This window comes from Anomaloglossus baeobatrachus, chromosome 9 (assembly GCF_048569485.1).
Source record: "Anomaloglossus baeobatrachus isolate aAnoBae1 chromosome 9, aAnoBae1.hap1, whole genome shotgun sequence".
Taxonomy (NCBI): domain Eukaryota; kingdom Metazoa; phylum Chordata; class Amphibia; order Anura; family Aromobatidae; genus Anomaloglossus; species Anomaloglossus baeobatrachus.
Genome location: NC_134361.1, coordinates 121,451,297 through 121,478,583, shown reverse-complemented (window position 1 = coordinate 121,478,583; position 27,287 = coordinate 121,451,297). Strand labels below are relative to the sequence as shown.

The 27,287-nt window shown below is 44.3% G+C and overlaps 1 protein-coding gene across 1 annotated transcript in view; it reads right to left on the bottom strand.

Moving 5' to 3' along the window:
• Positions 1 to 27,287, bottom strand: part of AR (androgen receptor) — a 1,201,765-nt gene that overhangs the window by 1,048,147 nt on the left and 126,331 nt on the right. The gene's annotated exons all lie outside the window — the stretch shown is intronic.

The following is a 27,287-nucleotide window of genomic DNA, read 5'->3' as shown; positions in this document are numbered from 1 at the left end:
CTTGTTGATCGTCGCTCCTTGGTGTCACACGCTGCGATGTCGCTACCGGCGCCGGATGTGCGTCACTAACGATGTGACCCCGATGATATATCGGCAGCAATGTCGCAGCGTGTAAAGCACCCTTAAGATTCTTATTTTGTCATTTTTTTGGGAAGGAGGTTACATTTTGCTGCAGAAAAAAATAAATAAAAATTGAGACATTTAACTGGATATGTTTTACTAATCTTATTTGACCACCCAATACTGCACACCTACACTGCAGCCTGCTACAAAAGTTTGCTTTCTGTACGTATACCTAACTAGTATTTCTAATTAAATCTCTTTCAGCAAGGGTTGATTAACTGGAGTTGAAAAGATTGCCCAAGTTAATTATAGTGTTGTACAAAATATATGGTAAAAGAAACACTGGCAATTACAATGGACTAGAAATAGGCCGGATGCTATCGCATTGGGAATGAGGTGTAATGAGCATCGGTCTATTTTTAGTGGTGCTGACAGGAGCAGTGGACATGTGTCACACTGTTTGTGCTTTCCAACATATCTGTTGTATGTCATCCCTCTGCATTTGTGTATTGTATGTATTGCGTCATTTGACCTCTTTCACCCCTGTGCACTGTCCCTTCCTTCTTGTGTGCTGTATATTGGTATCTGGTGTTGTGTTTCTTGAGCTGTGTTCACTATGTGGTGTCTCCCCTGTGTGCTGTGTGTGTGTTTACACCATATGGTCTCTTGTAAAGCCTGCTTTACATGTTACGATTCTGCATACGATATCGTATGCGATCGTAACCGACCCCATCGTATGTGCGGCACGTTCAATTTTGTTGACTGTGCCGCATAAACGATTGACCCCCGTCACACGTACTTACCCATCGATGTGGGCGGCGAACGTCCACTTCCTGGTGTGGGAGGGACGTTCGGCGTCACACGACGTCAGGCGGCAGCCGGCCAATAGAAGCAGAGGGGCGGAGATGAGCGGGACGTAAACATCCCGCCCAACTCTTCCTTCCGCATTGCTGGCCGGGAGCCGCAGGAAGCAGGTAAGATCTGTTCATCGTTCCCGTGGTGTCACACACTGCGATGTGTTCTCCTTATTTCCCTGATGAAGCTTGTCTTTACAAGCGACACGCGTTGGGTGGGGATTTACTAACTTCCACATCATGTCAGCACTTTTCTATACATTATGATGAGATGTCTTTGTCCGTTTGGTTGTGGCAGCATGGGTATCTGATACAGGTTGTATACTGAATACTTTTGGGTGATATTTGCTATGAATTATAATTACCTATCGGATCCCAGTGACAGATTATTTCCACCTTGATGTCTTTTTTGAGGGCTTTTATATGTGGATAATCTTCATGACTGTTTATGCCTGGCGTAGATATTGTATCCACTGTTTATTGCTCCATACGGACTTTGCTCATGACAACCTTATTCTATTTATGCTGTATTTATGATGGATGACACTTTGTTTTTAATATGGTTTTATCTTTCTGTCTAAATAAACTTGTGTGAAAATTTAAGTATTTTAGTGAGTGGAGTGCATTTCTCAGCCCAAACCTGTTTCTTCATTTTTCATTAATCCCCTTTTGGGCTCATGCACCCTCACATTATTAATCAAACATTATTGATTGCTGTGCATCCCCAACCTTGTTGTTTGACACACTGCGATGTGTGCTACTCCGGGTACGATGAACAACCTGACGTTCAATTCATGAGGAATGAACGACGTGCATGCGATGAACGTTTTACCGTTCATTCGCAATCGCACGTAGCTGTTACACACTACAATGTACCTTACGATGCCGGATGTGCGTCACTTATGACGTGACCCCGCCGACACATCGTAAGATATATTGTAGTGTGTAAAGCGGGCTTAAGCTGTTGTGACTATAATTGGAGGTGGCACATTGTGTTCTGCAGTTTGATGTGTGTGATTATCCATTCCCTAAGTGGACCAAAAAACACAAAGGAAGTGAGAGGATACAATGTATTCACATGTCAAAAATAATGGCAAAACTTCTTACTTTTACATAACAGTAACAGAAAGACAATAAATAGAAATATTATTATATTCTATTTCTAAGTATTAGGTATATTGATGTAAATATATTAGTTATGTATGTACAGGTAAACTATGTATTTATTTATCTATAATGTCTCCTCGATCTTTTTACAGTATGTCTATATATTTATCATCTATGTTTATCAAATTAAGAAATTATATATCTATGTATTTAGCTGTGTGACAGCGGGCGGGGAGGCCCCATGCTGGGAGGTGTAGTTCCTTCCTTTAATTATATAACATGGACATGCTGAAAAGTGTAGTTCTCTCCTGTAGTTATATAACATGGACATGCTGGGAGGTGTAGTTCCCTCCTGTAGTTATATAACATGGACATGCTGGGAGGTGTAGTTCCCTCCTGTAGTTATATAACATGGACATGCTGGGAGGTGTAGTTCCCTCTTGTAGTTATATAACATGGACATGCTGGGAGGTGTAGTTCCCTCTTGTAGTTATATAATATGGACATGCTGGGAGGTGTAGTTTCCTGCTGTAGTTATATAAAATAGACATGTTGGGAGGTGTAGTTCCCTCCTGTAGGTATATAACATGGGCATGCTGGGAAGTGTAGCTCCTGTCGTCTGTGTACATGTGTGTGTATATGGCTGTACGCTGTGTGTACGTGTGGTATGTGTACATGTGTGTATATATGGCTGTACGCAGTGTGTACTGTCATCTGTGTACATGTGTGTGTGTGTGTATATGGCTGTACACTGTGTGTATGTGTTGTCTGTGTACATGTGTGTGTGTATATGGCTGTACGTTGTGTGTACGTGTTGTCTGTGTACATGTGTGTGTATATGGCTGTACGCTGTGTAAATGTTGTCTGTGTACATGTGTGTGTATATACGGATGTAGGCTGTGTGTACGTGTTGTCTGTGTACATGTGTGTGTATATATGGCTGTACGCTGTGTGTACATGGCAGTACGCTGTGTGTACTTGTCGTTTGTGTATATGTGTGTATATATGGCTGTACACTGTGTGTACGTGTTGTCTGTGTATATATAAATGTGTATATGGTTGTACGCTGTGTGTACGTGTCGTCACTGTATATGTGTGTGTATATGGCTGTATGCTGTGTGTACGTGTCATCTGTGTATATGTGTGCGTGTGTGTATTCTCTCTCTCGCTTTTTCCCCCTCACCCGGAGAAAACACGGGTCTTTTAAATAAAAAGGATTTCTATATTTACCTCTCTCCAGCGATGCTGTCTCCAGCTCTGCTGCCTCCCGCTCCTGACCGCCGCTCATTATACTCACTGAATATTAAGTCCACTATGGAGCTTGAAGCCGGAGCAGCACTGGAGACTTCATTGCCAGCATTGCTGGGGACAGGTGAGTATACAGGTGTGTGTGTGTGTGTGTGTGTGTAAATGGCTGTATACTGTGTGTGGGTGGCATCTGTGTGTGTATATGTTTGTGTATATGGCTGTACGCTGTGTGGAGGTGGCGTCTGTGTGTATATGTGTGTGTATATGGCTGTAAGCTGTGTGTAGGTGATGTTTGTGTGTGTATATGTGTGTATCTGGCTGTACGCTGTGTGTACCGTATTTTTCGGACTATAAGACGCACCGGACTATAAGAGCACCCTGGTTTTAGAGGAGGAAAATGGGAAAATAAAACTTTAAGCAAAAAATGTGGTCATGACACACTGTTATGGGGCGAGGATCTGCTGCTGACACTGTTATGGGGGTAATGTCCCCAAATTCTCTACTAAGGTACCCCATCCTGGTAATGATCCTCCTGCCTTGTATATGATCCTGCTATAAACCCCCATCCTGCTCCTATACCAGCATCCTGCTCATATTCCCCCATCCTGCTCATATACTCCCATCCTGTTCATATACCCCATCCTGTTCATATACCCCGATCCTATTGATATACCCCCATCCTATTGGTATACCCCCCATCCATCCTGCTCATATTCCCCCATCCATCCTGTTCATATACTCCCATCCTGTTCATATACCCCCATCCTGTTCATATACCCCCATCCTGCCTGCTCATATACTCCCATCCTGTTCATATACCCCCATCCTGCCTGCTCATATACCCCCATGCTGTTCATATACCCCCATCCTGTTCATATACCCCCATCCTGTTCATATACCCCCATCCTGTTCACATACCCCCCATCCTGTTCATATACCCCCATCCTGCCTGCTCATATACTCCCATCCTGCTATGTGCCCCCATCGTGCTCATATACCATCCTGGTATATGGCCTGTATCCTATAGCACAGAGAAAAAAATAAACGTTTATACTCACCTTTTCCTCACTCCCTCCAGCACCAATCATCTTCCTCTCTGCGCCACTGACCTGTGTGTGTGGAGCCGTTCCCCTGCTGCATTGCGATGTCTTCCTGTCTGTGCCGATCAGCTGACCAGCACAGATCAGCTGACCGGCACAGACAGGAAGACATCGCGTGCAGCAGGGGGGCGGCTCCACACACGGGGACGGGTGAGTGTACTGATTCACTGCACCCCGCTCTGGTAATGACGCGGGGGGGGGGGCAGTGAATACAGCCGCACATGATCACTCCAGGCTGTAATTGCCAGGGGTGATCATGCGGCCGGCTCTTTGCTATGCGCGCGTCCCCGCTCGTCCTCCCGCCCACCTGTCAGTGCCGGCTTCTGCACTGAGAGATGGGCGGGAGGATGGGCGTGCATATGTAATGAGCGGGCCCACGTGGTCACGGTAGGCGCTGCTGCTGCCTGCTCGTGCCCCCAATGACCCGCAGCACCCTCATTCCCAGCCGCAGCCCTATAGTCAGACCATAAGACGCACCCCCAACTTTCCCCCAACATTTGGGGGAAAAAAAGTGCGTCTTATGGTCCGAAAAATACGGTAAGTGGTGTCTGAGTATGTATATGTGTGTGTATATGTGTGTATATTGCTGTGTGTAAGTGGCGTCTGTGTGTGTATATGTGTGTATTGCCTCACTCTTCCCCTCCCCCGGAGAAAACACGTGTGTTTATTTACCTCTCTCCAGCAGTGCTGTCTCCGTCTCTGCTGCCTTCCGCTCCTGACCCCTGCTCATTATACTCACTGAATATTCAGGGCACTGAGCAGCGCTAGGGACTTCAGTGCCGGGGACCGCATCGCTGGGGACAGGTGAGTGTGTGTGTATGTGTGAAGTGAGGGCCTGGAAGCCGGAGCATTGTGGCCACAGCATTGGGGACTCACCGTAAGCTGCGGTAACTTGCATGTCACTGCGCCTGCAACTCACAGTGGCGCGGTGCATGCCAGAATAGGTGGACATCCAGAATTGCTGATTATGTATGTAGATGGGATAATACAAAGTGAAAAAAATCTCCAAATCATGGCTGAGAACGTGGGACCTGCTAATAGCAGAAGCTGGACCACCACTACTGGCAACAGCAAAAGTACTGCCAAACGTTTTGCAAATGTATTAGGCTAGGTTCACATTTCCGTTGTTTTTCATCAGTCACGTTGCTTGACGCCTGTGACTGATGCGTTGTACAAATGATGAGAAGAATAAGAATTGATTGTCGGACTCCATTGTAAAACGTGAGAGAGAGAGTGAGCGATCAGCTGATCGCTCTCATTAGCCGGCCGCCGGGTGATCAGCTGATTGCTCACAGCAGCCGGCTGCTGGATGATCAGCTGATCACTCACAGCAGCCGGCCGCCAGGTGATCAGCCAATTGCTCACAGCAGCCGACCACCAGGTGATCAGCTGATCGCTCACAGCAGCCTGCCGCCGGGTGATCAGCTGATCTCTCACAGAAGGCGGCTGCCGGGCGATCAGCTGATCGTTCGGCTGCCGAGAGAGAGCATGCGCAGCGGAAGCAAAGGGATTCCGCTGTTCAAAAAACGCTACATGCTGTGTTCCTGCTGCCCGACGGTCAGTCGTTCCATGACTGATCAGTCGGGCGGAGGATGCAACACAGCGTCATCAGTCACAATCCGCCGCTCATACAAGTACAGTTAGGTCCAGAAATATTTGGACAGTGACACAAGTTTTGTTATTTTAGCTGTTTACAAAAACATGTTCAGAAATACAATTATATATATAATATGGGCTGAAAGTGCACACTCCCAGCTGCAATATGAGAGTTTTCACATCCAAATCGGAGAAAGGGTTTAGGAATCATAGCTCTGTAATGCATAGCCTCCTCTTTTTCAAGGGACCAAAAGTAATTGGACAAGGGACTCTAAGGGCTACAATTAACTCTGAAGGCGTCTCCCTCGTTAACCTGTAATCAATGAAGTAGTTAAAAGGTCTGGGGTTGATTACAGGTGTGTGGTTTTGCATTTGGAAGCTGTTGCTGTGACCAGACAACATGCGGTCTAAGGAACTCTCAATTGAGGTGAAGCAGGACATCCTGAGGCTGAAAAAAAAGAAAAAAATCCATTAGAGAGATAGCAGACATGCTTGGAGTAGCAAAATCAACAGTCGGGTACATTCTGAAAAAAAAGGAATTGACTGGTGAGCTTGGGAACTCAAAAAGGCCTGGGCGTCCACGGATGACAACAGTGGTGGATGATCGCCGCATACTTTCTTTGGTGAAGAAGAACCCGTTCACAACATCAACTGAAGTCCAGAACACTCTCAGTGAAGTAGGTGTATCTGTCTCTAAGTCAACTGTAAAGAGAAGACTCCATGAAAGTAAATACAAAGGGTTCACATCTAGATGCAAACCATTCATCAATTCCAAAAATAGACAGGCCAGAGTTAAATTTGCTGAAAAACACCTCATGAAGCCAGCTCAGTTCTGGAAAAGTATTCTATGGACAGATGAGACAAAGATCAACCTGTACCAGAATGATGGGAAGAAAAAAGTTTGGAGAAGAAAGGGAACGGCACATGATCCAAGGCACACCACATCCTCTGTAAAACATGGTGGAGGCAACGTCATGGCATGGGCATGCATGGCTTTCAATGGCACTGGGTCACTTGTGTTTATTGATGACATAACAGCAGACAAGAGTAGGCGGATGAATTCTGAAGTGTACCGGGATATACTTTCAGCCCAGATTCAGCCAAATGCCGCAAAGTTGATCGTACGGCGCTTCATAGTACAGATGGACAATGACCCCAAGCATACAGCCAAAGCTACCCAGGAGTTCATGAGTGCAAAAAAGTGGAACATTCTGCAATGGCCAAGTCAATCACCAGATCTTAACCCAATTGAGCATGCATTTCACTTGCTCAAATCCAGACTTAAGACAGAAAGACCCACAAACAAGCAAGACCTGAAGGCTGTAAAGGCCTGGCAAAGCATTAAGAAGGAGGAAACCCAGCGTTTGGTGATGTCCATGGGTTCCAGACTTAAGGCAGTGATTGCCTCCAAAGGATTCGCATCAAAATATTGAAAATAAAAATATTTTGTTTGGGTTTGGTTTATTTGTCCAATTACTTTTGACCTCCTAAAATGTGGAGTGTTTGTAAAGAAATGTGTACAATTCCTACAATTTCTATCAGATATTTTTGTTCAAACATTCAAATTAAACGTTACAATCTGCACTTGAATTCTGTTGTAGAGGTTTCAGTTCAAATCCAATGTGGTGGCATGCAGAGCCCAACTCGCGAAAATTGTGTCACTGTCCAAATATTTCTGGACCTAACTGTATATGGGAATAATGGAATTCGCCAAACGGATTCCGTTGTTTACCAGAGCCATGGATTGTGACTGATACAAATTGACGGAAATGTGAACCTAGCCTTAGTTGGAAGGATGCAGAGGGCATTATGGAATATATGCACATCATTCATCTCAGTCACAGCTGGACAATGTAACTCCTAACAGCAACATCCGCAGTTTGAATCACTGCACCACATAGCCTGCCTGATTACAAATGGCAGTGGGATAATTTTTGGACCTTTTTTGAGTTCCAAGAATTACTAAATTGGCACAAAAATCTTTCACAAGTTGCTAAATGTTTGCACAACGTAACGCTGGCAAAAATGTTTTGACTTTTGCCATTTTCACAACATTATCACCCAGGTTTGATGAAGTAGAAGTTAGTAAATAAAGGTATCTGGTTTACACCTCTTCATTACTAATACCAGGGCTTGCTGCCAGCTGGCTGACACTACACAGTTGACATCAATCCCAAAAAACCATTACTCCAATTGCCAATGCACCAGGAAAATCGAGAGGAGCAGACGTGAAGCACCAGAATTGGTGCATCTACTCTAATACGCCACTACTAAAGCGGCTGTGGGCTGCTATGTTTAGCCTGGGAAGGGCCCAATAACCATGGATCTTCGCAGCCTGATATCAGCTCTCAGCCTCTCAGCTGGCTGCTTTACCTTTGGCTGGTTATCAAAATAGTGGGATAGTGGGGATGACTTGTAGTTGTTTTCATTAATTTATTTAATTATAAAAAGCTGTCCAATAAGCTCCACAGGGTGCAATTTTATTATATGTGGGGGAGTTGTGCAATTATATGTCTATATGTCTGTCTGTATATACAGTATGTCTATATGTCTGTCTGTATATACAGTATGTCTGTATGTTTCTATATATATATGTCTGTCTATATATATTTGTCTGTCTACACTTAACTATTATTTATCTCTATAGCAATCATTGGTATCCAAAAATGCTTAAAAAACAAAGGTGAGAAACACTTTTATTGAACACACTGTGGAGATGAATATGAGCGGCATCACCGTATGCGTATATTGATTTTTTTTTTTCATCTGTACACACGCCCCTGCCGCTTATAGTCATCTCCACAGTGTCAATAAAATTGCACCGGAGAAGATTGCAGTATACTCATGCACAGCGCAAAATTTAAATAAAGAAGAGGGAGCAAATCAGGAGGACTAAAATATACAGAGGAAAGACCTACCCAGCTGTACACGTCAACCAAGCAATGCACGCATTTCTCGACCTTTGAGAATGATTTTTTTCTGCAATCAAACATTCAATCTGGAAACTGAAGGTATGATTTTATTCACAATGCTAGTGCCACTATGGCACTGTCTTCCTTTATTTGGGAAAATCCTGCTGGTAGGCTCCCTTAAAAAGGGTTAAAACTACCGTATTTCTTTCCCTCAAAACTATCTATGGCAACTCGGCTATGAGTAAGTGATATGGTCACAATAATAATATACAAATATAGTCATATGGCAATCATATGTATACTAAAAGGTACTCAGGTCTGCACAGAGAGCAGAGAAAAGTTTACATACTCAATATTAACATTTATACTATAGTATTAGCATACAAGATTTCTCCCGTGCCTCCCCCATACTTTGGAATGCTCTACCCAGGCATATCAGACTCTCGCCTACTGTGGAAAGCTTCAAAAGGAACTTGTATACCCACCTCTTCCGATAAGCCTACAACCTACAATAACCTCCAGACCAGTACACCACTGTGCAACCAGCTCTGTCCTCACCAATTGTACCCTCACCCATTAGACCCAGTAGATTGTGAGCCCTCTCAGGCAGGGTCCTCTCTCCTTCTGTATCTGTCTGTTTTTGTAATGTTCACGATTGTTGTACTTGTTTTTATGTTTACTCCTTTTCACTTATAAAGCGCCATGGAATAAGTGGTGCTATAATAATAAATAATAATAATAATTAGCATATATAGACATGTAAAATATATTGGATCAGTTACCAATACGCCTAAATGTGTGCTTACTGAATAGGTTTTTGGGATGTTATCTGTTTGTCTGGGTAGTTTTTATTGCCTGGCTACTAAACAAATGTAACTGGCCCCTGAAGTGGTCTAACCAGCTCTAGTAATTCATCCCATAATACATAATTTAGTGATAACATAACTAGATTAGTCTTTATAGCACATGGCTCACATAACAAATTCTCTGCAAGTCTACATAATCACATGAATCATAGGCATTTTACTACAAGGCAGAACAGCAGGAAAATGAAAACCCTTTGCAGTAAAGACCTTTAAGGTAGGGTCAAATATTTGAAGATTTTATATGCAGATTTCTAAACTGAATTTGTAGCAATTCTGCATCTAAAATGTGTGCATCTTGTCTGCACTTACTCATGCATTTTATGCACTTTCTATGTGCTAGTGCATCAAAAAATAGAAAAAGAAAAAAGGCCAGCTTACCGGTAGTAGAAATCCCTCTTGTAGCGTCTATGTCCTTTGGAGCCGCATGGAGCAGGGTGGATACCCTTCCAGGAGCAAATAGTAAAAGTTTCAAAAATTACAGTGAATCTAAGAGGACAAAAAAGTTCTTTTCTGAGCTGAAATTAAGCTAAAACCCATCTACTTTTGCTGGCACTGTAAAATGCTGCAGACTTTATGTAGTGGTAAGTAAAATCTGCACTGCATATTCAACGTGTGAACCCAGCCTAATGCGGGCGTCACATGAGACGAGCTATTGCGCGATGCATCGTCGGGGTCACGGTTTTCGTGACGCACATCCGGCATCGCTTGCGACGTCGTTTCGTGTGACACCTCCAAGCGACGCAGAATCGCTCACAAATCGTGAGTCGTGTACTCGTTGCTTATTTTTAAAAAATTGTTTATTTTTAATGGCGCCGGTTGTTCATCGTACCCGGGGCAGCACACATCGCTCCGTGTGACACCCTGGGAACGATGAACACAGCTTACCTGCGTCCCGCGGCACCTGCCGGCTATGCGGAAGGAAGGAGGTGGGCGGGATGTTTACGTCCTGCTCATCTCTGCTCCTCCGCTTCTATTGGCCGGCCGCTGTGTGACGTCGCTGTGATGCGAACGTCCCTCCCCCTTCAGGAAGAGGATGTTCGCCACCCACAGCGAGGTCGCTCAGCAAGTAAGTACGTGTGACGGCGGTTTAACGACTTTGTGCGTCATGGGCAACTAATTGCCTGTGACGCACAAACGGGTGGGTACGATAGATCGTACCGTGTGAAGCCCGCATTAGAGTTATATAGTAAAAGAGGATAATTTAACGTTTCTTTTTAAGGAATATTTAAAGGGACTCTGTCAGCAGGCTTCTGCAATCTAATCTGAAGACACCATGCTACAAGAGTTAAAATAGAAATTTCAGCTGGAGTGTCTTATCTCATAGTCTGCTTTTGTTTACCCTTTTGTTTACTTGCAATATTAGTTTATGCCTGTTATCTTTATCATTAGTGGGTCTGAGCAGCTCTAGTCTGACTCTGCACCCTTTGGGATTAGCAGCTTCTGTCTATGGAAACCACGGGGGAACACTATTCTTCTTAGGCCCGTTTCACACGTCAGTGAAAAACACTGACGTTCTTCACTGACGTGTAAAACACGCACATGTCCCTCCGTGTTCCGTGATTCACGGCACACGTGGGTTGTCCATGTGCAATCCGTGATCTGTGATCCGTGATCCCGTGTTTGCATATGGACATTACTCACCTGCCTTCACTGCTGCTGTCCATGGTGCTGAACTCCTCGGGTCTGCAGCGTCCGCCCACCGCTCTTAGCACCTACTTCCTGGTCGGCAGTTCCTGCTTTCATGAATATTCATGAGCCAGGCAGGAGCTGCCGAAAGCAGAGGCTGCAGAGCGAATCGCAGGCAAGATAAGTTGAACATATTTAATATATAATATGTCCGTGATTTTCTTGTACGTGTTTCACTGATCACACACGGATCACACCATAGTGTGGTCCGTGGGTTATCAGTGATGCCAGACAAAAACTGACATGTCTCCGTGTAGAATCACGGCCAAGGGTGCACACTGCATGGAGACACGTTCAGTGAAAAATCACTGATGTGTGAGCAGACCCATTGATTATAATGGGTCTGCGTATGTCAGTGATTCTGGTACGTATAAAAAAAAGCACAAAATACTAGCTGGTAGATTACAACAAGTGATTCCAGATCTTATTCTGCCCTTCCAATCGGGATTCGTGCACGGGAAATCCATCACCTATAACATCAGGACGGCTATTGGGCTATCTCTTATAGCAGGAAGCATAGATGTACCAAACATATAGTAGTTAGCCTTGATGCAGACAAGGCCTTTGACAGGGTCTCTTGGGCCTATTTACATAATCTTTTGGCATGTCGCCAGGTGGGATCCTGGTTTTGCGAAGCAGTCAAGATGATATACATAGAACCCAAATCCAGACTATCTATAAATAATACATTCTCTGAGCAATTTGAGGTACAGAGGGGAACGAGGCAGGGGTGTCCCTTGTCACCTTTATTGTTTAATTTGGCTCTGGACCCAATGTTGAGGACCCTACATAAATTTAGCAATATTTCAGGGCATGAGAGTCGGGGGGACAACAATTAAACTTTTGGCTTTTGCCGATGATATTTTATTGTTTATTGCCAATCCCTCTCAAGCGATTCCAGAGATAATGAACACATTGAATTATTTTGGAAAGGCCTCAGGCTTCAGGGTAAACTACAAAAATACTGAGGCATTGGCAATGTACAAATCGGGTAAAATTGCTAACAACTTATTTCCCTTCCAGTGGTGTACCAGGTCCATTAAATATTTGGGGATTCAGCTCCCAGCAAACCCCTTGTTACTATATCAAATTAATTATAAGCCTCTTATAAATTCATTAATACATCTACTCCAATCTTGGAAACATCTGAAAATATCCTTACCGGGCCGATGTCACTTAATTAAAATGGTAGCATTCCCCAAAATAATGTTCTTATTTCAGACTCTCCCGTTGCTTCTACGCAAATCAGATATTAAGCTACTAAATTCATCCTTTGGAAAATTCATTTGGGGGCACAAGGGGCGTACTAGGATCAGCTTAATCAAGCTTCAATTACCAAAAGGGGCAGGGGGCATAAATCTTCCAGATCTGGGCAGATATAATCTAGCAGCAAATTTTAGATATGTGGTGGACTGGGTGCGAGGAGTATCTCACTTTGCCAATGTACAATTGGAACAACAGCTATGTTCACAAGTCTCGTTAACAGCATTGCTGCATTTAGGGAACGAGGAAATACCGAGTGAGGTTAGGGATCATCCAACACTATGGCATACTATACAAACGTGGAGGAAGGTGAGGAAACTTGGTAAAATTAACACTTCAAGTTCCCCATTTCAACCTTTTATTGGAAATCCGAGATTCCTCCAGGGTCACCCTCCGAGGATTTATGAAACAGTGTCAATGCAGGGTTGTGCTTATGCTGCAGATCTAATGGAGCCTGATTGGTCGTTGCTTTCTTACGAGAAGGCGGCACACCGATTTCCAGCTTTTGTGGGTCAGCCTTTTCTTTTTCTTCAGGCGCGTAGCTTGGCACAAAAATATCTTGTTGACAAGCCAAAGGGAGATCTTGGAGGAAGTGTGGATAACTTTCTTAGGAGGGCAAGAAGCCAGGCGTCCTCGACTAGTCAGGTTTATTCAATGTTGCGTACAGTTTGGACATGGGAGGGGAAAACAACAGGTCCAGCAAAATGGAAGGTTGACATGCCAGAGTTCGAGGTAAAGGATTTTTTACAAGCCACGCTGTTGCAACGTAAATTTCTGTCGTCCAGTAGCTACACAGATATGGCCTTGATGATTCTACATAGAGCATATATTACTCCAAAAATTCAATCAAAAATGGACACAAATGCCTTATACTCTTGTTCTAAATGTGGCATAAGAGACACTGACCTGTTTCACCACTTATGGGACTGTGTTCAGATACAGGGAGTATGGAGAAGCGTTCACTCAGTCTTACAAAACACATACAATATTCAGTTTGCTCTGACACCACAGTGGGACATTTTTAACATGTTGGAGGAGGCTCAACAAAGTCTTCCGAGAGGTACCAGGGCAATGTTAACTATTTGGGCCTCGGCCACTAGGAAAAGTATCCTACATCTCTGGGTAAATCCTGAAGCACCCTCTCTAGCGTTTATCCAAACAAAACTAATGTTCATATTCAAAATGGACTGGCTGGATGCACTGTCGAATAAGGAGAAGTTGACTAAGCGCTTCTTTGAAACATGGTCTTTATTTATACCTAACTTGGCTACAGTGCTTAAGGATAGACTTAAATCTCAGTTTGGACAGACCTCTTGGTACCTTCTTGAACTGCTCAATGGACACATACCAATTACATAAGTTACCATTTTAAGTTGCTTCTGGTCGCACGCAGAGCGGGGGGAGGGGTGGGCGGGACTGTTTTGATTATAATGTCATCAATGAAATGCTCTTTGTATAGGAGCAGATTGTAAAAGAAATTCGGTTAAAATTCAATAAAAAGATGTTTAAAAAAAAAAAAGCACAAACGTACCAGAATCACTGACGTGTGAAGGGGGCCTTAAGGAGACTTTGCAAGCCAGTCTGGTTGCCAGTAAGGGGACTTATAGCTGCCATGCCCCTCTAGAAAATATTGAAATTGTCTCTCCAGGAAAGGAGACAAACTCTAGCGCAGCGCCACCTATTGGAAGTAGCGATTCTAAAAGTCAAATGTGGATTTTTAACAATCCTTTGCATATGACTTAGAATATATGCCAGATCAGACACCCAATTTGCAGACACGGTGTTTCGGGGTGCTTGCCCCTCGTCAGTGCAAAGTATGGGGTGTCTGATCTGGCTCATGAGAAGCTTTGTGGGGACCACAGGGGAACACTATTCTCCTTAGGCCCATTTCACACGTCAGTGATTCTGGTATGTTTGTGCTTTTTTTTAAACGTACCAGAATCACTGACATACGCAGATTAATGAATGGGTCTGCTCACACATCAGTGATTTTTCACTGCACGTGTCTCTGTGCGGCGTACCCGCGTGTCCGTGATTGCTGCACGGAGACATGTCCATTTTTTTCTGGCATCACTGATGTCCCACGGACCACTCAGTGGTGTGGTCCGTGAAACACGTGCCAGAAAAAAACGTGCTTTTAAAATAAAAATCATTTTTACTCACCCGGCTCCAGCGATGTCCTCTGCAGCCCGTGCAGCCTGCTGCTTCTGAGCCGGCTCATTACTGTTGCGCATATGCATGACACAGCCGACCCGTAAGCAGCTGCTGCGGGGGTCAGCGCCGGCCGGATGCTGCACCGCGGGAGCAATCAGCACCATGGAGAGCGGGAGTGCGCACAGGTGAGTGCAATCACGGGCCACGGAGAACGGAGCCTGGATTGCACTTAGACAACCCACGTGTGCCGTAATTCACAGCACACGGAGGGACATGTGCGTGTTTTACACGCCAGTGAAAAACGTCAGTGTTTTTCACTGACGTGTGAAACGGGCCTTAAGGAGACTTTGCAAGCTAGTCTGGCTGCCAGTTAGGGGACTTATAGCTGCCTTACCCCTCTAGGAAATATTAAAATTGTCTCTCCAGTAAAGGAGACAAACTCTAGTGCAGCGCCACCTATTGGAAGTAGCAATTCTTAAAGTCAAATGTGGATTTTTAACAATCCTTTGCATATGACTTAGAATATATGCCAGATCAGCATCCCAATTTGTCATAAGTCATATGCAAAGGATTGTTAAAAATCCACATTTGACTTTTAGAATCGCTACTTCCAATAGGTGGCGCTGCGCTAGAGTTTGTCTCCTTTACTGGAGAGACAATTTGTCTACGGAAATATACACTAAAAGCCTAGTGTGGGCTGGGGCAGCTCCCAGAGCTCTGCTACATACAAAGTTTCAAATTTGTCACTGTCAGAATGACTGTAGCCATTAATCTAAGTGATACATCACTGAACTCAGGGCTTTTTTGCCTACATCATGTTGCTCTCAGATGAGATAGTAAAATACCTGCTGACAGATTCCCTTTAAAGGAACTGTAGAAATGTAGGAGGCATATATTGAGGCTTTAGTAAAATGTAACATATTTTCTAACTTTAAGAAAAAAGGTAGAAGTCCTGCTCTGACACACAAAATCTTCTCTTATTCAGCTCATATACAGTGCATTTTTCTACTGTGGTTAAACATAAATCCACTGTTTTATCAACAAATTGAAGGGTAAACAAATATTTCCAAAAAGTTAAAACCTTAACGTGAAGAAAGGTCTCAGTGACCTGGTTGTAGTTCTTGTTTTGCTTCTGACTGACCTTTCATGGCCTTCTTGGTATGAACAGTTCTGCTCTATGTGAACTTCTTGTTTATGGAACAAGCCTCACTAGTCACATAATTTTAAGTTGTAGTTTTAATTTACAGGATATTTTCCGTGCACATTATTCATCTTGAATAATGGTAAAAATATGACTATTCATGCTTCGGGCTGATTTACAAACCCTTGTGATTAGTGCAGATGGTTTGTCAAACAGCATTTTTTTATTCAAGAAAGTTGTTCCAGTTATACTTTTCTTATTTGAAAAGACTACAGACACCTTTTCACTGATTTTTTTATACTTTTCTGACATAATGCAAAATGGAACATAATTGTAACATCTAGGCAAAGGGACAAAACAACAGAAAGAACAGTTTTGGGGAGACTGGAGAAATCACATAGATTATGTGTAAGAGTAGGAAGGAAAGGAAGGAAAAAAACTAAGGCCTTGTGCACACAATGCATTTTTTATGCTTCTTTTGGTGACGTTTTGTTGCAGAGTTCATGCAGTTTGTGGCCCAAATCTGCATGCCTATCTTCATGCCAGTTTTACCATCAAAGTTTACGAGAATTCTGAAATGCTGTTACTTATTTTTTACATGCAGATTTGGTGCAGAAAACTGCTGGTGTGTTTATTCCTGGGTTTTGTTTCACTTCCACCATTGACCTATTTAAAAAATCCATGGTACAAAAAACACACCAAAAAATCACCAAAACACAAGCGTGTTTAGGAGCCTTTATCTGCCAGGAGGTGCAGATTTCATGCAGAAAATTTCTGCACCAAGTCTGCAGAATGCGCACTTACTTTAAAGGCTCGTGCGCACGTTGCGTACTTACATGCATTTACGCTGCGCATTGCACTGCAGCATAAATGCATGCGTCCTGCGTCACCAGCACAATCTATGTAGATTGTGCATGATTGTGCATGATACGTGTGCACGATGCTTTTATGAACGCAGTGATTTGGGTGCAAAAATTTTGACCCAAATCCGTGCGTTCATAAGGCTATGTGTCCACGTTGCTTTTTACCTGCTTTTTTGCTGCTTTTTCAACTGCAGCGTTTAATGCCAAAATGGATGTGTTCTGCTTTTTAAGCAAAGTCTATGGGAATTTGGTTTTCTTGTCCCCACTATGCAGTTCAAAATGCTGCCTTTTTGTGGCAGAAATTTGGGCAAAAACTCTGCTTTGCAGTTCAAAACTCAAATGGCAAAAACAATTGACATGTCACCTCAGTTGCTGCGTGGAGCTGTCAGGAGCGGCGGTGTTCTTCTGCAGCTCCTGTCACCTTCATGTAGCAGAGCTGGAAGCGACGCGGGACCTCCGTGGATTACGCCGGAGCTGGAGGGGTTTTTGGGGCTTAATAAAGTGGTGAATGAGGGTATTTGTTCGTGTTTATTATTGCAAATAAAGAATTTTTTCACTGTGTGTGTTTATTAACTTTAAATTACCAGTTAATCATTGGGGGTGTCTCATAGACGCCTGCAATGATTAATCTAGGACTTAGTGGCAGCTATGGGCTGCTGCCATTAACGCCTTATTACCCCATTTGCCAATGCACCAGGGCAAAACGGGAAGAGCCGGGTACAGTCCCAGAACTGTCGCATCTAATGGATGCGGCAATTCTGGACGGCTGCTGGCTGTTATTGTTAGGCTGGGGGGTTCCCCATAACGTGGGGCTCCCTATCCTGAGAATACCAGCCTTCAGCCGTGTGGCTTTACCCTGGCTGGTATTAAAATTGGGGGGGGGGCCGCACGCCATTTTTTTTTTAATTATTTATTTATTTATTTTACTGCATGATAGAGACCCGCCCACCGACAGCTGTGATTGGTTGCAGTGAGACAGCTGTCACTCATCTTGGGGGCGTGTCTGACTGCAACCAATCATAGGCGCCGGTGGGCAGGTAAAGCAGGGAATACGGGATTGAATAATGAGCGGATTGTTCAAAAGAGGAGAAGCCGCCGGAGCAGTGTGAACACCGTGCAGTGTCGCGCTGATGATCGGGGATCGGTGAGTATGAGAGACGGGGGGAAAGGAATAGACCGACATGGACAGAGAGAGAGAGAGACCGACACAGAGACCGACCGACAGACCGACCGACAGAGAGAGAATAGAGACCGAGAGGGAGAGACCGACTGACAGAGATAGGGATTGACCGACATTATGAGACCTCACTCATTTCCAGTGCTTTGTGACACATGCGATAAATGTATTTAGAAAAACGGATGTCACTAGGATGGTGTGAGTGCCGGTCCGCGTGACATCCTTTTTTTTCACGCTCCCATAGACTTGCATTGGAGAGAGTCGCACGAGACACTCTTCAAATAGCAGCTTGCTGCGATTTTTTTCTCAGTCCGATTTGGAGTGAGAAAACAATCGCAGATGAGAGCTGATTCATGGAATAACATGTGCCCGAGTGCAATGCGAGATTTTCTCGCACTGCACTACTGCGAGAAACTCGCAAGTGCGAAGCCGGCCTTAGCCAGATATTTGCACAGCTCCTGGCAGCCTCTACCTTATTCCTTACTGAGAAAATATTAGAGGTAATAACAGATGTTGGTCTCCTAAGACATGATCTTCAAAATCTGAGGGATCGGGTGAAAGAGCTAGAAACCAGGATATCTGATATGGATAATACCTTCACATTGGTTCCTGAGAAACTTGCTTATTTACAAAATGTGGATAGCATGGACGCACAAATGATTTAGAAAATCTGCAGTAACTGCCGCAAGAACCAAAGGCAGATTCCCATGCATATTCACTAGACACTGGCTGAAAAATACACTTCCTGTTGCTTAATTGTCCATATCATATGCTGTGCAGAGGGCACACTGATTCCCTTTCAGGCCGGTCCCTCCAGGGACCCCACAGTAAAGCGGGCTTTACACGCTGCAATATCATTAATTAATTATCGTCGGGGTCACGTTGTTTGTGACGCACCTCCGGCGTCATTAACAAGGTCACAGCGTGTAACACTTAAGAGCGACCTTAAACGATTGCAAAAGAGGGCAAAACCGTTTACCGTGGAGAGGTCGTCCTGAAACAAAAAAACGTTTTTAGGATGTTAGCGATGTTGTTCGTCGTTCCTGCGGCATCATACATCGCTATGTGTGACACCGCAGGAGCGAGGAACATCTCCTTACTTGCCTCCACCAGCTATGCGGAAGGAAGGAGGTGAGCGGGATGTTAACGTCCCGCTCATCTCTACCCCTCTGCTTCTATTGGCTGCCTGCCGTGTGACGTCGCTTTGATGCCGCACGAACCGCCCCCTTAGAAAGGAGGCGGATCGCCAGCCAGAGCGACGTCGCAGGGCAGGTAAGTGCGTGTGACGGGGGTAAGCGAGGTTGTGCGACACGGGCAGCAATATGCCCATGTCGCACAACCGACGGGGGCGGGTACAAACACTTGCGATCTCGCTAGCGGGATCACAGCATGTAAAGCCCGCTTAAGTCTTGTTTGTATGCCTACTTACCAGTTGTGATTGAGATGCCATCTTACAATTGCACCCGGACCCGTCACACTACTTACCTGCCCTGCGCCCAATCAAAGCAGAGGGGCGGAGATGAGCGGGACGTAACATCCCGCCCACCTCCTTTCTTTCGCATTGCGGGCGGCGGCAGGTAAGGTGAGGTTCCTCGTTCTTGCGGCATCACACGGAGCGATGTGTGCTGCCGCAGGAGCGATGAACTACATCGTACACGCTGCAGCAGCGATATTTGAGAAGGGACCCCCATGTCACCGATGAGCGATTTTGAACGTTTTTGCGACAATTTAAAATCGCTCATAGGTGTCACACGCAACGACATCGCTAATGCGGCCGGATGTTTGTCACAAATTCAGTGACCCCAACGACATCGCATTAGCGATGTCGTAGCGTGTAAAGCGGCCTTAACACCTGAGATGCAGTTGATATTACAATCTATCTAGACTTCTTTGTATTGTTGCAGAAAATCAGGGTCTAGAGGAGACTATGGGATAGCAGATTCCATTGTATATCCAGCCTGGCTCAGGATCTTCTTTTACACCCTCACTAAGGGCGGCTTTGCACGTTGCGATATTGCACGTGCAATGTCGATGGGGTCAAATGAAAAATGACGCACATCCGGCGTCGCAGTCGATATCGCAACGTGTAAAACCTTTTTGATACGATGAACGAGCGCAAAAGCGTCGTTATCGTATCATCGCTGCAGCCTCCGACATTTCCATAATGCCGGTGCAGCGACAGGTACGATGTTGTTCCTCGTTCCTGCGGCAGCACACATCGCTGTGTGTGAAGCCGCAGGAGCGAGGAACTTCACCTTACCTGCCGCCGGCTGCAATGAGAAGGACGGAGGTGGGCGGGATGTTTACATCCTGCTCATCTCCGCCCCTCCGCTTCAATTGGCCGCCTGCCGTGTGACGTCACTGTGACGCCGCACGACCCGCCCCCTAAGAAAGGAGGCGGGTCGCCGGCCAGAGGGACGTCGCATGGCTGGTATGTGCGTGTAAAGCTGCCGTAGCGATAATAATCGCTACGGCAGCTTTTACTAGATATCGCACGTGCGACGGGGGCGGGACTATCGCTGCAGCATCGGTAACACATTGTTACCGATGTCGCAACGTGCAAAGCCCGCCTAAGGCCTGTTTCACACGTCAGTGAAAAGCACAGACGTTTTTCACTGACGTGTTAAAAATGCATATGTCCCTCCGTGTGCCGTGATTCACGGCACACGTGGTTTCTACATGTGCTATCCGTGATCAGTGATCCGTGCAAGCACATGAAGGTAAACTCACCTGTCCCCGCTGCTGCTGTCCGTGTGCTGAACTCTGTGTTTCCGGCCACCGCTGACCCCAGCTGCAGCTACTTCCGGGTTGGCTGTGCCATGCATAAATGCATATGCATGAGCATAATTAGCCGGCCTGGAAGCAGCAGGCAGCAGTGGCTGAACACAGCAGCGCTGGAGAAGGCGAGTATAAAAAGCTTTTTATTTTCAATGCAAATGTTTTTCTGGTATGTGTTTCACAAATCACACCATAGTGTGGTCCGTGGGACATCAGCAATGCCAGAAAAAAATGGACATGTCTCCATGCGGTAATCACGGACACGCATGTACTCCGCATGGAGACACTGTCAGTGAAAAATAACTGATGTGTGCACAGAGCCATTGATTTTAATGGGTCTGCATATGTCAGTGATTCTGGTATGTATAAAAACTGCAACATCACCAGAATCACTGACGTGTGAAAGAGGCCTAAAGAAGAGATTCGTTGCTGCTTCAGTCTATGTTCCATTATGGCATTACACGCGGCAGACATTATATGGTGTCCAAGAACACAGGCTAGTTGTATTATTGTCTGTAGAAAATCATCTTCTTTTATGTCTTCAACATATTTCTGGTGACTTCTGTGCTCAGCTAACATCAGAGTATCTGCCATCTAAATTGCTAGCAGACAGACTGTTTGTTCTTATACTGCCATCAGTTTGTCTAATAAATAGGCTAATAGTATTATTATTATTATTTATTTATAAAGCACCATTGATTCCATGGTGCTGTACATGACAAGGCGTTACATACAAAATACATACACTACAGTTCAATCTCACCAGTGACCATTTTCTAAGTGTGCTTCCATTTTTATAGTTACAGTTCACACTCCTACAGAGTAACTGGGATTAGTCACACAAGACAGCACATTTCATGTGTACTGTGACGTTTGATATTAAAGTCATATCATTTCACTTTATATTTCTAAATGCGAGGGGCATGCAGAAGGTCAGCAGACAAAACAAATCTTTCTTTATATTTGCAAACATAACCCACGCCACATGCCCACCACATTCATCAGTTACCTCACTCCTGTTCAAAGATCCATTTATTTGTTTATATGGGATACCTGACAAAGAAAAATGATTCCATACCTTGTATTGCTTAGGAAATGCTGGTCTCGGAATAAGAAAATAACAGCTTTAACCCCTTCTTAACACGGCCAATTTTTTTTGTGTTAATTTTCTCCTCCCCTTCTTCCCACAGCCATAACTTTATCTCTCTGTGTACTTTTGAATGAGGTCATTTATTTTACCACATAATGTACTTAAACACAGGGAAAAAATTCCAAATGTGGTGAAATTGTGAAAAAAAAAATAAAAATGATTCTCCTCATCAGTATGATTACGATGATACCAAACTTGTCCAGTGTTTTAAATTATTATAGCGGTGAAAAAGAAAATCGGAAATAAAAAAAAGTTTTTGATCTTGTCCCCATATTTAGAGACCTGTAACGTTTACAATTTTCAGTCAATGAAACTATGTAAGGTCGTATTTTTTGTGAGGTGAGACATCATTTTTGTTGATGCCATTTTGGGATTGATATGACATTTTGATTGCTTGTTACAGCATTTTTTGTGGTATTGTGGCCACCCAAAAAATGTAATTTTAGCGTTTTGCTTTTTTTCTGTTTACAGTGTTTGCAAATCAGGTTCATTTTTTAAATAATTTGATAGATCAGACTTTTCTGCACCCGGTAATACCACATATGTGTATTTTTACATCATCTTTATTTCTAATGTGGCAAAAGGGGGCTGATTTAACTTTTTTGTTGTTTTGTATAATTTTTCACTGTACTTGTTAGTTCTTTTAGGGGACTATAACCAGCGATTGTCTGATCGCTTGTGCTATATACAGCAATGTCATCGTACTGCTGTATATACCGTGTTTTTCCAAAAATAAGATTAAATATAAGCCCTCCCCCGAAAATAAGCCCTAGTCCTGGATCAATAATGAAGTGTCCGTGCAGCTAAAAAAGATACAGATACTGCAGGACACTTCATTATACACAGCGGCACCCGGCAATTACACTCACCCGACACTGAGCAGCAGGTCCTGCAGTGATCACACACCCGCACACAGCAGCTCTCACACACACACACTTACACACACACAATCAGATCTCACACACACACACCAGATCTCACACACAAACATCGGATCGCACACACAGTCAGATCGCACACATAATCAGATCGCACACACAAACATCGGCTCACACGCAAACAACAAATCACACACACACAAACACACACACACACAAACATCGGATCGCACACACATCGGATCGCATACACACTCACCTCATCCAGCGACACCGATCTCTTCTCGCCGGGAGAATCCTGAGAGGCAGTGCGGTGCAGCGCGACGAACAGTACCTGCGGCCGGACACGTGACTTGCTTCATTCTCTGCTGTCGCAAGTGCTGGATGTGATGTGATGTGTGTGTGTATATGTATGTGTGTGTGTATATGTATGTGTGTGTGTGTGTCTGCAATCGGCTGTGTGTGTGTGTCTGCGATCGGCTGTGTTTTTCTGCGATCAGCTGTGTGTCTGCGTTCGGATGTGTGTATCTGTGATCGGCTGTGTGTGCCTGCGATCGGATGTGTCTATCTGTGATGGCTGTGCGTGCCTGCGATCTGCTGTGTATATCTGTGATCGGCTGTGTGTATCTGTGATCGGATGTGTGTATCTGTGATGGCTGTACATGCCTGAGATCTGCTGTGTGTGATCTGCTGTGTATATCTGCGATCTGCTGTGTGTGTATCTGTGATCGGCTGTATGTATCTGTGATCGGCTGTGTATCTGTGATCGGCTGTGTGTGCCTGCGATCTGCTGTGTGTGATCTGCTGTGTATATCTGTGATCGGCTGTGTGTGCGTGCGATCTGCTGTGTGTGATCTGCTGTGTGTCTGTGTGTGATCTCCTGTGTGTGTCTGGGATCTTCTGTGTGTGTCAGCGTGTCAGCTAGCAGCAGGGTAGGACGGCGTGCAGCACCGACCGGAGATCACAGGAGGACCTGGGAACCACGCAGACGTCCTGGTTTGGTGAGTATGAGTCTCCTGGGAAGTGGGGGGTCTGCTTTTTTGGGGGTAAACTTACCCCCAACCGTGTTTCTCCAAGAATAAGACCTCCTCCAAAAATAAGCCCTAGCGCTTTTTTGGGGGGCAAAAAAAATATAAGACAGTGTCTTATTTTTGGAAAAACACGGTAGTAAAACTCAGGGTCTCCTTTGAAGCTCAGCACCAAGCAGGTTTTAGTAATGACAAGCACCTAGGCCTTCAGCAGAACGCTACTGTCATAAAAACCCATTAGTGCCTCACGATCATGTCTCGGGCCGATGGGCATGACCCCCATGCCAGCGCTCATTAAATGCCGCTGTCAGAGATTGACAGTGGCATTTAACAGGTTAATATAGCTGAAAGAGCCATCCCCTTGCTGTTGCACAAAGCTATTACCTGCCGGGTATGGGGCGAGCTCAATCCATGACCCTGCTCCATACACCTACTATTGACTTATGCTGTACATGCATTATGGATGTCGGTAAGGGACTATCCCCTTCACAACCTATGACATACTGGTCCATCTTAAGTTGTGCCCCTCTCTTTGATGTGGGCTCCCACGCTGAGCCCGCATCTTTTCCTGCACGTCAGCTGATCTGATCAGCCGACATATGTCTCTGCCACTTTTAACTAGTTAAATCCCATTGTCAATCTCTCACAATGATAATGGCAATCAACACACTCCGGCAGAGTGCACACCATTCCCCATTCCTGTGACATTATCATGGGGTGCCAATGGGTTGTCATGACAGCTGGGGATCAGCTAGTGACCCTTGTGTCTGTCATATCGAACTTACTGTCAATGCAGGCTGCGAGACGGCATTCATAGGAGATCATAATTTCTGCTGTATAAAGCAATGCTAATGCACTACTCTGTCCAGCACAAGCAATCGAAAGATCAAAGCTTCAAGTACCCTAGTAAAGACAATAAAAATTGAAAAAAAGTTTTTAAAAATATGAAAAAAATAAAACACCAAAGTTCAAATCACCCCCTTTTGCCCCATTGAAAATAAACAATTAAAAATACACATATTTGGTATCCCCACGTTCAGAAATGTCCGATTTATCAAAATATAAAATAAATTAATCTGATCGGTAAACAGTGAAAAGGAAAAAAAATTAAAATGCCAGAATTACATTTTTTTTGGCTTCCACAACATTGCATTAAAATGCAATAAGAAGCAATCAAAATGTTGAATCTACCCAAAAATAGTATAATCAATAACATCAACTCGGGAAGCAAAAAATAAGTCTTCAGATAGCCCCAAATCCTGAAAAATGAGAATTTTACGGTTCTCAGAAAATGGTGACAAAAGAGCAAATTTATTTAACATATTTCTGAGGTTTTTTTTCAAAAATTAAATAAAAAAAAACCCTATACACGTTTGGTATCTACAAACTTGAACTGATCTGAGATATCGTACTGCTGGGTCAGTATTGCCTTATAGTGAGCCTGGGAAATAAAAAAAAAAAAAATACAATTGTGGAGTTTCACTTTTTTTGCAATTTCATTGCACTTAGGATTTTTTTCCTGTATCCAGTACACTATATGGTAAATGACGAAATCCCAAAAAATACTAAAACTCATCAGCAGCCTGCCCATAAAACAAACCTGACCGGGAAAAATGATCACAGTAAACTTCAATAAATAATAAATTTATCTTCACACGTCCTTTCAGATGCACAGGTGGAGGTCCTTTCCAGGGGCCTTTCCTTTTCACCGACTAATTATTTTCATTACTTTTCAGCAGTGAAGGACACCTACATGTTTTCTAGAAAATTAATTTTAAAAAAATTGTATACTAAAGATTCAGTTTCTGGTCTGGAGAATGACACTGAGAAAGAGGCCTTGCAATCCCTACAGGGTCCTTTGGATGAAGAATCGGCACATCTGCAAGGTAAATTTCCTCGCTTCTTGTTGCCCAGATCAATGAGGTTTCCCCTTTTGTCCGTATGCCCAGCCATCAATATTTTTACTGGACTAGTAATAAACGATCTTCAACAAGTGAGTAAAAGATGCAGACAAGGGGGGAAATGTCGTGATCTGGCAAACTAAGGCTGGGTTCACACATAGCGACAGCGACAACGACGTTGCTATTACGTCACCATTTTCTGTGACGTAACAGCGACCTTGTAAGTCGCTGTTATGATCGCTGCTTAGCTGTCAAACACAGCGACGCAGCAGCGATCATAACGTTGCTACATGTGCAGAGAGCAGGAGCCGGCACTGGCAGTGAGAGCGGCGGAGGCTGGTAACGAAGGTAAATATTGGGTAACCAGGGAAAGGGCTTCCCTTGGTTACCCGATGTTTATCTTGGTTACAGCTTACCGCAGCTGCCAGATGCCAGGTCCTGCTCCCTGCTCGCTTCATTTCGTCGCTCTCTCGCTGTCACACACAGCGATGTGTGCGTCACAGCGGGAGAGCGCCTTTGAAGAAAACGAACCAGGGCAGTGTGTAACGAGCAGCGATCTCACAGCAGGGGCCAGATCGCTGCTCAGTGTCACACACAGCGTGATCGCTAATGAGGTCACTGTTGCATCACCAAAACCGTGACGTAGCAGCGATTTCGGTAGCGATCTCGCTATATGTGAAGCACCCCTAACCTCTATGAGATAGAGGCATTCAAACAGCTACAAGACAGAGAGATATACACTTAATTGACCCAGAATCCTCTTACATCCTTCTTGAGTCAGTTACAGACTAATCTTAATGAGGCATCTCACACTGGCTTGATTGATTCCAAGATGCGTGACGGTTTGCTAGTTAAGTACTCGCGTATCCCTACTTTGTATCTTCTCCCCAAAATCCACAAAAATCCTGTCAATCCACCTGGACGTCTGATTGTGTCCGGTATAGATGGACTCTGCAACCCAATTTGCACGTTCATAGATTTCCATCTTTAGCCATTGGTAGAAACACTTCCATCATTTGTAAACTACACGACGGAAGTCCTAAATAGGATTGATGGCATTTTTGTGGATGACGGTCTCCCACCAACGTGGAAACATTGCATGAATCAAACATGATGACGGAATTGAGGCAGTTCGTTTTTCCTGGGGACCACTGGTCAGGATGGCGCATTAAGTGAGTTTATTCTTGAGCTGCTATGCTTTGCCCTCATGCACAATTTTTTTGTTTTTAAAGACTTTTTTACCATCAGAGGCATGGCACTGGCATGGGCGCGGCCTGTGCCCTGTTGTTGGCCAATCTTTTTCTAGGGTTCTGAGAAAGGGCGTTTTTTAGCAGTGACAGGGCTTCGGACTGCGCCCATGTGCAGTGCTGCATACACTACTTTGATGACATTTTGTTTTTGTGACAGAGCACAGTGGAGCAGCTTGAAACCTTTATGACAGAACTCAATCAAAATGAACTTAATATCAAATTCACCTACAAGTTCAGCCCAAAATGATCGAATTTCTGGATATTTCTATCCA